Genomic DNA, 12,623 nt, shown 5'->3' with positions numbered 1-12,623 from the left:
AGAAACAGGAAAGGAGAGCTTTCTCCTTTTAGAGCAAATAAAACATTTCTCAGAATCCCTCCAGCAGATTTTTTCTCCCTTTCATTAGTTACAGCTTTACAACACGCTGTTGCTTAAATCAATTACCAGCAAGGGGACTAGGAGGGTATACTAAATTGGATAAGTTGTATCAGTATCTAACTCTGAGTCACCGAGAGACAAGCAGATACCTGAACAGCATTAGAACTGTGCTAACAAGGAAGAGGAAGAGGGGAAGATGGATGGTTGTTGGGGTGGCAACCAAAACCATCTACTATAATAGCTGACTGAGTCACAATTAAGGAAGAACAACATAAATGGTTCTTTGGCATCATTTGAAGTGTTTGCAGTGCTACTAATTTTAAAATGTTCTCTCTGATTCTATTATCTATGCATTTTTCTTGTCTTACAAAACAAAGTATACAGAATTATAGAGTTCAAATATAAAAATTCAAGTACAGACTGGCTTATCCACATTTTGAATCTTATTTTTATGAGATGGGTAAACATGATAAATACAATGATTCACTTTTTAAAACATATGCCCATTCAATATTTGAGGAAATACAAATATAGCTCCAATATCCATATCTTTTATAACAGTACCATGATAATAACTGATCTTCACATATGATAATAATAACAATGACAGCTAATTTTTATCAAGTGTTTAATCTGTGCTGTGCTCAGCACTTAAATGTAAGGAACTCTTATTAAAACTTTCCAACAAATCTTTTAGGTAGTACTGTTATTTCCTTTTTTCTTTTTCTTTCTTTTTTTTTTTTTTACCAACAATGGAATAGAATCACAGAAAAGTTCTTTAAACTTCCCAAGGTCACATAACTAGTAAATGGTGGAGTCATTTAGCCTTATTTGTGACTGGAAATTTTAAAATATTAAAGGCACTCAATATAGTAAATTAATTCTTGATGCATATCAAATTTTTTAAATACTACAATGACTTAGTCTCAGAGAAGCACACTTGATACAACCAAGGTACTGAGTTATCAGTAGACTATAAAGAAAATGATAATATGGTTCTAGAAGCTTCAAGAGAAGAGCTTAATAGAATAGCCTTTCTTCAGACTCTGCAACTCCTGAGACAGGGAGGCAAAGAATTATCTAGAGAGAAGGTCTTAGCTACTGGACAAAACACCATAACAAGGCTACACTTCTGTGTTTAGAAACACACTCCTGTGTTTAGAAAAATTCCACAGGGCCATAAAGCAGTATTAGTGGAACTTTTAATGTAATATATAGGCTAGGAAATAGTTTAGTTACCATGTTGGGATGCTTCAGGTCAGATTCATGAATAAAATTTAAAAGTTAAGCTATTTATAAAAACAATATTCCATCATTTATAACATTAACAAAAGGAACTGTTATTACATCATTTCATAACACTGCTGCTGCTGCTAAGTCGCTTCAGTCGTGTCCGACTCCGTGTGACCCCATAGACGGCAGCCCACCAGGCTCCCCCATCCCTGGGATTCTCCAGGCAAGAATACTGGAGTGGGCCGCCATTTCCTTCTCCAATGCATGAAAGAGAAAAGCGAAAGTGAAGTCGCTCAGTCGTGTCCAACTCTTAGCGACCCCATGGATTGCAGCCTACCAGGCTCCTCTGTCCACGGATCTTCCAGGCAAGAGTATTGGAGTGGGGTTCCATTGCCTTCTCTTAACACTAGGAACTGCTATTTCTATGCAAAAAACCTATTAGTGACTAATGAAATATTAATAATAAGAATGTAGTTCCTTCTTTGGCATCTAACCAAGTTTCAGCCATTAGTAAATCATGTATTTATGCCAAAAAAAATCCAAGTATAGCACTAGCTTCTTCTCTCTGTTCGGTACTAACTCAAAAGCGTATGTTGGATTATTCTAGAAATAAAACACTGCCAAAATCTGCAGACTGCACTTATATCCTGAATAAGCAAATTACCTGTACTACTTGAACAAATTTCCAAGTATTTCTAGATATTTGTCCAGAATTTCCTCTAAAAATAATATGAAGAAAGATTATTTTAAAAATAAAAGATTTGCCTTTTCTATCTAGCCAGCTGTTCACCACGGGACAGCTCCTCCAAGGCTGGCCTTCCCTCCACTTCATACCAATTTCTGCCCATTCCCTGACTTGCATATCTGGGAAGAAGATACATATGACAGGATTTTAACTTTTTAAAATTTTTGGAAAAAAAAAAAGATGCTGAGGATGGAAAAGTCAAAAACATAAAAGCAGTGAGTCAAAAATCTCATTTCATATTACTCTTGTACTTTTCATTTTGCATCCAGTATCACATGTTATCCTCACAAGAACTTTTTTTTTCTGCTTGAATTTATTTTTTTTAATTTTAAATTAATGTTGCACTGGGGTTTTTTTGCTTCAGGTGGGCTTTCTCTAGTTGTGGCAAGTGGGGGTACTCTTCATTTCAGTGCACTGGTTTCTCATTTCAGTGGCTTCTCTTGATGCAGTTGGAGCATGGGATCTAGGTGTGCAGGCTCAGCAGTTGTGACGCAGGGGCTCAGCTGCTCTGCAGCATGTGGGATCTTGCTGGGATCAATACTGTGTCCCCTGCAATGGCAGGCGGATTCTTAACCACTGGATCACCAGGGAAGTCCCCTTGAATTTATTTTTTTAATTTTTATTGGAGTATAGCTGCTTTACAATATTGTGTTTCTACTGTATAGCAAAGTGAATCAGCTCTGTGTGTGTATGTGTGTGTCCCCTCTTTTTTGGATTTCTTTCCCATTTAGATCACCACAGTGCACTGAGTAGAGTTCTACTGTATAGCAGAGGGAATTCACAAGAGCTTTATGTGGTAGTAAAGAAGGTAATATTCATATCACTTTGGTTTTTTTTTTATTTAAATTTATTTATTTTAATTGGAGGCTAATTACTTCACAATATTGTATTGGTTCTGCCACACATCAACATGAATCCATCACAGGCATACATGTGTTCCCCATCCTGAACCCCCCTCCCACCTCCCTCCCCGTACCATCCCTCTGGGTCATCCCAGTGCACCAGCCCCAGGGATCCTGTATCCTGTATCGAACCTGGACTGCCGATTCGTTTCTTATATGATATTATACATGTTTCCATGCCATTCCCCCAAATCATCCCACCCTCTCCCTCTCCCTCTCCCTCTCCCACAGAGTCCAAAAGACTGTTCTATACATCTGTGTCTCTTTTGCTGTCTCACATACAGGGTTATCGTTATTATCTTTCTAAATTCCATATATATGCGCTAGTATACTGTATTGGTATTTTTCTTTCTGGCTTACTTCACTCTGTATAATAGACTCCAGTTTCATCCACTTCATTAGAACTGATTCAAATGTATTCTTTTTAATGGCTGAGTAATACTCCATTGTGTATATGTACCACAGCTTTCTTATCCATTCATCTGCTGATGGACATCTAGGTTGCTTCCATGTCCTGGCTATTATAAACAGTGCTGCGATGAACACTGGGGTATATGTGTCTCTTTCAATTCTGGTTTCCTCGGTGAATATATCTACATAAAGAAACTAAAGACCTATATATAGAAAACTATAAAACACTGGTGAAAGAAATCAAAGAGGGCACTAATAGATGCAGAAATAAACCATGTTCATGGATCGGAAGAATCAATACAGTGAAAATGAGTATAATACCCAAAGCAATCTATAGATTCAATGCAACCCCTATCAAGCTACCAACGGTATTTTTCACAGAGCTAGGAGAAGGCAATGGCACCCCACTCCAGTACTCTTGCCTGGAAAATCCCATGGATGGAGGAGCCTGGTGGGCTGCAGTCCATGGGGTCACTAAGAGTCGGACACAACTGAGCGACTTCACTTTCACTTCTCACTTTCATGCATTGGAGAAGGAAATGGCAACCCACTCCAGTGTTCTTGCCTAGAGAATCCCAGGGACAGGGGAGCCTGCTGGGCTACCGTCTATGGGGTCGCACAAAGTCGGACACGACTGAAGCGACTTAGCAGCAGCAGCAGCAGCAGAACAAATAATTCCACAATTTGTATGGAAATACAAAAAACCTCGAATAGCCAAAGCAATCTTGAGAAAGAAGAATGGAACTGGAGGAATCAACCTGCCTGACTTCAGGCTCTCCTACAAAGCCACAGTCATCAAGACAGTATGGTACTGGCACAAAGACAGAAATATAGATCAACAGAACAAAATAGAAATCCCAGAGATAAATCCACACACCTATGAACACCTTATCTTTCACAAAGGAGGCAAGAATATACAATGGAGAAAAGACAATCTCTTTAACAAGTGGTGCTGGGAAAACTGGTCAACCACTTGTAAAAGAATGAAGCTAGAACACTTTCTAACACCATACACAAATATAAACTCAAAATGGATTAAAGATGTAAAGGTAAGACCAGAAACTATAAAACTCCTAGGGGAGAACATAGGCAAAACACTCTCCGACATACATCACAGCAGGATCCTCTATGACCCACCTCCCAGAATATTGGAAATAAAAGCAAAAATAAACAAATTGGACCTAATTAAAATTAAATTCTTCTGCACAACAAAGGAAACTATAAGCAAGGTGAAAAGACAGCCTTCAGAATGGGAGAAAATAATAGCAAATGAAGCAACTGACAAACAACTAATCTCAAAAATATACAAGCAACTCCTGCAGCTCAATTCCAGAAAAATAAATGACCCCATCAAAAAATGTGCCAAACAACTAAATAGACATTTCTCCAAAGAAGACATACAGATGGCTAACAAACACATGAAAAGATGCTCAGCATCACTCATTACCAGAGAAATGCAAATCAAAACCACTATGAGGTACCAGTTCATGCCAGTCAGAATGGCTGTGATCCGAAAGTCTACAATCAATAAATGCTGGAGAGGGTGTGGAGAAAAGGGAACCCTCTTACACTGTTGGGGGAATGCAAACTAGTACAGGCACTATGGAGAACAGTGTGGAGATTCCTTAAAAAACTGGAAATAGAACTGCCTTATGACCCAGCAATCCCACTGCTGGGCATACATACCGAGGAAACCAGAATTGAAAGAGTCACATTACTTTGTAAGAAGAACTGGTCTCATAGAAGCCAAAGGCCTGAGGTAACCCAGCTCTACAGAACTGGAACTCAGGCCTGACTCAAGGCTCAAGTTCTCACACAGATCTTGCTTCTTTCAGATACTGTATATTCTGGCTCTGGTTACACAGTACAAAAGAAACCGCACTGTTTATCTAAAACTGAAACTGACCTGTTATGGCAGTTTTTGCATATCCAGCTGCCAATTCTTTTGTCAGATGCACTGAAGCTTCACCATGATAGGAGACAGAACAAAGTAGAAGAGGCTGTGTTTCTAGTAGGTGAAAATTGATCATTATAGATTTGGGGTAAATGGCAATAACAGAACAAGTTCACAGTGAATTTAATTTTTGGTTCTTATTCTAATACTTCTTCCAAATTCTACTCATAATATACTCTGTTTAAATTCATAGAAACACTTAGCTAGCCACAAAGTGACTAGTTCAATATCTAAACTTCAGGGGTATTATTTTATTTGCCAAAACTTGACATAAATCCCCTTGACATAAACTTGACATAATCCCCACTTCTAGTCATCATTTCCTACAGTCCTTTCAGTAATTTCCATTTTAGCTTTTTAGAGGTAAAATACTCCCTTGGATTTCTAGTAGGAAATCACTCTCTTGAAATGTTTTTATAAGTGAAACTAATGCATTTCCTCCACAGGAATCATATTCTACTTGAACTGTAATGTACAGGTTTAAAAAGTAAAGCAACACCTGAGCAACACTGTCAGGCATACAGGGAGGAGGCTGTGTATGGGCTGTCTGCACTTGGATCAGGGTAACACTAAACCCAAATGGTGTCAAGTAAGGAGCTCTGTCCAGTCATTTTCTTTCTGTCAAAGTTCCAGGAAATTGCCCTACAATTAGATGGTTAGCACTACCCTCTCTTAGCAAAAGAGAACCACCACCATGTCCTTTGAGAGCAAAATATATAACTTCTGCTTCTGTGCTTAGTTAATATGTCTTTGGCCTCTTTTCATTTTGGAGGGAATTTAGAAACTAGGAAGTAATTATCCTTTTCTTCTTGAAGGACTATTAATTTTCAGTTACTCTCCTTTCCCCACTGTATCATGCCCAATCACTTAATTATAGTGTTATTGTTTAATTGGTAAGCCATGTCTGACTCTTTTGTGACCCCATGGACTGCAGCCCGCCAAGTTCCTTCTACCTATAGGATTTCCCAGACAAGAATACTAGAGTGGGTTTCCATTCCCTTCTCCAGATGAGCCTCCCAACCTAGGGACTGAACCCACATCTCCTACATTGGCAGGTGGGTTCTTTAATACTGAGCCACCTGAGAAGCCCTAGTTATACTGAGACAGGTATTTTTCTACAGCACTCACATCTTACAGAGAGCTTGGGGATGAGCTCTATAATGACCTGTAGTCAAATGTTACATAATTAAAATTAAGAAATCTCTTTAAATCTGCCTTAAATATATTATATAGGTATGTATATATTACTTTGTGTAATAATTCTTTTACATATTAAACTTGAGAACCACTGATACACCTGAAAAAAACAACCTAGAGAAAGACTATATGCACAAGTGTGAGCATTCAAACCATTCTGCATTAAGAAAATGACTAATAAGCAAAGGTAAAAAGACAAACCATTCTGCATTAAGACAATCCTTAATAAGCAAAGGTAAAAATTCTAATGTGTTCCTGCTTGCCCACACTGTTTACTCATAAAAAAAAAACAAAACTGAATGACAATAATTTTGGTCTATAAAGTGAAGAGACTGGACAAGAGATATCTAAGTAAGATTTCAGCTCTAATGTTCTATGATTTATCACTAGATCTCATTCCAAAGAAACCAACACCAGAGGCTGTCAACTCTGAAAAAGTGCTGTGTCAACTTCACCAATGTTACCATTTTCTGTATTTTTTTTATATCTTCATCAAAATCTGGTTTTTTCCAAATGACTTTCATGGCATAATGAGTTCATGAAACTCATGGCATAATCTAGCCAGTTAACAATGGCAGTGGTTCCCAAACATGTCAGCAGATCAGAATCCCCAGAAAGTTGTTTCCCTTCCCAGGTCTATTGAATCAGAATCTCTAGAGAGGAGCCCCAGATGATTCTGATAAAGGCATTCTATGAATCTCTTTAAGTTTAAAACCACAAAACTATATGTATTAATACATACTTCTTACCCTTGGACACCATATGTTAACAAAGGACTTTTTTGGGGAGTTCCCTGGTGATCCAGTGGTTAGGACTTGGCACTTTCACTACCAAGTGCCTGGGGTTAATCCCTGGTCAGGAAACTAAGATCCCACAAGCCAAGTGACACAGCCAAAAAAGACAAACAAACAAAAGACTTTTTCCTTTTTTTATAATTTTTTAGATTCTATTTTTTGTTTTTATATTATTTTAACTTTTTAATAGAGAGTATTTCAAACATACACCTCTATGTAACTTTCAAAATTCAACTTATTGCCAGTCATTTTTTCTATTCTGCCACTTCCACACATTATCTTGAGCCAAATCCCAGAGAGAGCAAAGGATCTTTTTTGAACCTTGATAAAAATGGGTTCTTCTCAAAATCATGTCACATTCTAAACTATGGAGAACACGCAGCCTGTATGACCCAAGTCTCTAACGTGGAGTGCAGAGCCTGAAATGAAACAGGCCAGAAATACTAACAAAAACCATGGACAGTGATGGCAATTTCTCTTCAATCACTGCTTTTAGTCTTTCTTAAGGTTCATGTTGCTTCCCTGGTGGCTCAGTGATAAAGAATCCACCTGCCAATGCAGGAGATGAAGGTTCATTCCCTAGATCGGGAAGATCCCCTGGAGAAAGAAATGGCAACTCACTCCAATAATTTTGCCTAGGAAATCCCCATGGACAGAGGAACCTGATAGGCTATAGTCCATGGGGTCTCAAAAGAGTGGGACACAACTGAGCAACTAATCAACAACAGGGCTCATGCTATTTCCTACATGTTTTAATGTGTTATCACACCTCTTGTAGTACTGTTTAAATCAGTCTGCTTTTCTGCAATGGGTTCATAAATGGAAGTCTCTTGTTCATCTTCACCTGTAATTAAGATCCAAGCCAGTAGATCACACCAAACAACACTAGTTGGTAGAAAAGTATGATATTTGTCTAATTAACTTGAATACAAGAAATAAGTCAGTAAAGAAAAAAAGTTACTGAAAATATAGCTAAATGTGTCATGCTAAACCCTAAGAAAAGAGGGTCTTCTTTTCCGAGGCAGATCTGAAAGCAGTCTTTACCCAGTAGAGAGATGGTACTGTTGTAAAAATTTTTTAAAACAGTTATTATTATATTACTATTTATCCTAATTTGGGCATTCAATAAAGGACCAAACATGGAATGTGACTGTATGATGTCCTTCCAATATGATGTAGACTGCTGGACACCATTCTTTCTGCTTGATTATCTTTGGTAATTAAAAGAATGATGTTTTCCCAAAAGCTAGGTTAAGGTCTTAACTATTCAGACATCAATTAGTCAAACTGAACACCTTAGCATTGAGTCAACCTGGCTTCATCTATGAAGGAAAGAAGGATATCAGAAAGTAAAACTCAACCCCAACAGCACAGGCCTTTAACTGTTTTCTAAACATTCCCAGGATCTAATTTCTAAGCATCATCTTATCAGAGATACAGTAGGATCAATCTCACTAGACTAAAAATCCTGTATGGTATCCCTCAGGCAGGCTGGTGCTCTTTGATTTTGATCCATCTCTTTTATATAGCTATCAGTACTGTCCAAGGAGCAGAAAGAAACATTGAGATGCCTCCCCAAACATGAGTTGTCTTATGCTAAATTCCAGGATACATAGCTTTGCTTCTGTGCTTTTTCAGCAACCATAAAAATTCTAGTTTTAATAAATGTGAGTCATTACTATAGGGGACAACTATAAAAAGAGGGGAAGTGTCTGGAATAGAAATGAGAAGTGAAAGAATAGCTCAGCAAGAAGAGAAAGGTTTTTAAAAGTTAAAGGGAATAAACACAGATGCTAGACCATTCTGTATCTTTAAGAAAAGAGCAGGCTGGATGATGCCCGTCCTCTAGGGCTGTACTTTAGAAGAGACACACAGTGAGAAACACAGGGGATCCAGGAGCTGGATTAACAAGTTCAAATCTTAAAGTTTGAAAACCACTGAATATCTGCACAGTAGGCTGAGTAAAGGAAACAGAATGCACTTTAGTAGCCATATTATTACAACAAAGCAAAACTAATTCATAAGCATTTCCACCCAAGTACAAGGTAGAATGATCCTAACATTTCCAGTGAGCTAGGGAATGGCAAAGAGAAAGAAGTCATGTATGCAATTATTACTAAATTAAGATGAATAAAATATTTATATTTTTATTTAGTATGCTACATTAATTGCTTCATTTCTGAAAAAATATAATAGCTTTCATTGGTTTACTAGACATACTAGCTTATAAATCATTAAAGATTATGTAATGCTATCAATATATTTGTCAAGCTTTCCAGAGACTAACGAAATATTCCAATAAACATTAGGTAGCAAATATTTACAAAGTGGAACATATATTTAATAAGGCACTATTATTGATGTATCCCAACAATTTCCTACTAAAATAAATAAAGATTATCAACAGGCCCTAGTCTCTCTAAATCTGAGATTAGAACCATAGTTCTAAACGTTGCCACAGGTTGGTTTTAGAATAAAAATTGTGAAGATTCCCTGGTATCCAACACCTGTCTGCATGTATTTCTCTTCCTTTATTATCAAGACAAGAACCAGTGCCTTCTCATTTAGGAACATTTCAAGTGAATTAACTCTCAGACCCAGTATCCTAACCAAATTATAAGGAAAAATTATATACACTTTAGCATTACCGATACAACACACTACCAACACTGTCATTTTTTAAATCTTTGGTTCAAGAAATTCTGAAAATGCATTCTGAGTTTCAATCTCTTTTCTTCACCCTTTTCTTTTATTCTCTTCTAGCTTTAGTGTAGTTTTGTCAACTGGTCAGTTTCCAGTTAAGCCCAATAGTTAAAAATGAAGTACACAGGCAATTAACTCCCTAGTCAATAGTAACAGTTCTAAAAGTCAGTGTGGTGATTTACCTTCAGCTAGTGCCTCCCTGCTCCTGTCTTCCATGCCTAAGAATCATAAATCCCCAAATCCCTTCAGAATGCAAGTCTAGCACAGATGGAAGGAGTTTTTTTCTCGCTTGGGAATGGAGAAGGTGAAGTCATTCCAAAATGAGAGAGAACCAAGCCAGTCCAGTGTGTACCATTTAATTCAACAGTTCCCTCGTGAGGCACTTCATTTGCTGCTGCACTGCTGACAGCAGAAATGCTGCTTAGCACACCAATATATTAGCTGTTTGTGCGGCATTATGCTAGCAAATACTTAAGGCCATAGAAAAACTGAAGAAGTCAATAAAATCAGGTTATCTGGGTGACTCTGAATCAAGGCTTCAGGATACCGGGCTTTTGGGGGGAGTGGTTCTTAAGATCTTTTTTTAAATTGGGGTACAGCTTCATTCTTCTATACAACGAAGTGAATCAGCTCTACGGATACATATAGACCTTCTTTTTTGGATTTCCTTCCCATTTAGGTCACCACAGAACATTAAGAGTTCCCTGTGCTGTACAGCAGGTTCTCATTAGTTATCTCTTTTATACATATTGTGTGTATATATGGTATGCACCCACAGACATAAAGTAGAATGGTCCTGCATGTACTTCAGTCAAGGTTTTCTTCTTTCCATACCTTTGAATGAATAATACATGCTGAATTCCAATCACAGGTTTTATTCCCTAATTCTTTCTCCTTTTCCCTATTCTCCTTTCTTTTTGCTTTTTTCCTCTATTGTATGAGCTTATCTATGGAAACCATAGAGAAGAGTGGAAGAAAATATATAAAAAGTATATAGAAATTAGCCCTATCTTGGTGAAGGAAGAACGACTTTGAGGGCAGAGCCACAGATGCAGAGGCCTGGAGTCGAAGGTAGACCCAAGAGAATAAGACCACTACACGGATGGGTCCAGAACAAGCCTACCATTCCAGCCATCCCAGAGGACAGGGAATCCAGTCACATGTAATTATTCTATGGCCCTGAAACTCAACTTGCCCTACTGAGTTATCATCTTGCTTGGAACCTGCTATTCTTTTATTCTTTCTAACTGCCCCCTTTTTGGAATAGAAATGTTTATCTTATGGATGCTCTACCACTGCATTCTGGAAGCAGAAAACTCATTTTCCATAAAAAGGAATTCATACTCTGAGTCTCCTCATAACCGATTCAGATGATTTAGGTGATAATATTTGGGACTCTTTGCATTGATGATACTTAAGATGACATTTTGGACTTCAAGTTAATGCTAGAATGAGGGGGACAGTGTGATTAGGTGAACATATTATGCATATAGAAAGTATATGAATTTAGGGTGGCCATAAGATAAACTGTTAGGGGTTGAACTGTGTCTCCAAGAAAGATATATGGAAATCCTCATCATCAGTTCTTATGAATATATCCCTATTTGGAAAAAGGGTCTTGGTGGTGTTATCAAGTTAAGATGAGGTCATACAGAGTCAAGGTAGAACTTATCCAATATAACTGGTATCCTTATAAGAGGAGGAGAGGAAACAGAGACACAAGAAAGAAGAACAGTATGTGAAGACAGAGGCAGAGATTGAAGTGTGGTAGCCACAAGCCAAGAAACACCAAAGACTGCTGTAAAACCATAAGAAACGAGGAAGAGGCAAGGAAGGAGTCATCACTATAGATTTCAGAGGGATCACTGCCTTTCCATCACCTTGATTATGAACTTTCAGCTTCCAGAACTGTGACAGAATAAATTTGTGTTGTTTTAAGCCATGCAGTTTATGACACTTTGTTATAATAGCACTAAGAAATAAACACAAATCCTTTATCTTAAGATTATGTGAAATAATCACAAGCTTACCATATATGAGTCATACTGAAAGCTTGAGTACATTTCATAAAATAGAAGTATTAAAAAAAAATGTTTTCATTTTCTGGGAAAAACAGTAAAATAGACATTAATAATAAAATATAAAAAGCCCTACCTTCTGAACATTAAGGAGAAAAAAAAAAACCTTTACTACATGTATACCTGTGGCGGATTCATTTTGATATTTGGCAAAACTAATACAGTTATGTAAAGTTTAAAAATAAAATAAAATTTAAAAAAATAAATAAATAACTCTTGGATGGAAGAGAAAAAAATAGCAATTTGAGAATTTCTAAAGATAATGTTAATAAAAATACTATGCGTTATCAAATACACTTAAAACAGTGGGTGAAAAACGTACAGTTTTAAGCACTTTTGTTAATGAGAACAAAAGAATACAAATAAATGTGCTAGAAAAGCCAGAAAACAAACAACTAAACCAGAAGAAGCAAAGTAAGGGAAATAATAAAGATAAGCACAAAAATCAATGAGGTGGAAAAAAGAAAAACATTGATCTAAATAATAAATCAAAATACTGGTTCCTTGAACAAGTGAAAAAAATACTTTTAAAAAGTGGGAGGAGAA

At 37.1% G+C, this 12,623-nt stretch overlaps 1 protein-coding gene across 1 annotated transcript in view; it reads right to left on the bottom strand.

Moving 5' to 3' along the window:
- GPR158 (G protein-coupled receptor 158) overlaps positions 1–12,623 on the bottom strand; it is a 308,597-nt gene that overhangs the window by 188,247 nt on the left and 107,727 nt on the right. The window lies entirely within an intron of this gene.

Source organism: Bubalus kerabau, chromosome 13, assembly GCF_029407905.1.
Source record: "Bubalus kerabau isolate K-KA32 ecotype Philippines breed swamp buffalo chromosome 13, PCC_UOA_SB_1v2, whole genome shotgun sequence".
Classification (NCBI taxonomy): Eukaryota; Metazoa; Chordata; class Mammalia; order Artiodactyla; family Bovidae; genus Bubalus; species Bubalus kerabau.
Note: the sequence above shows the minus strand (reverse complement) of the source record. Positions and strands in the feature narration are given on the sequence as shown.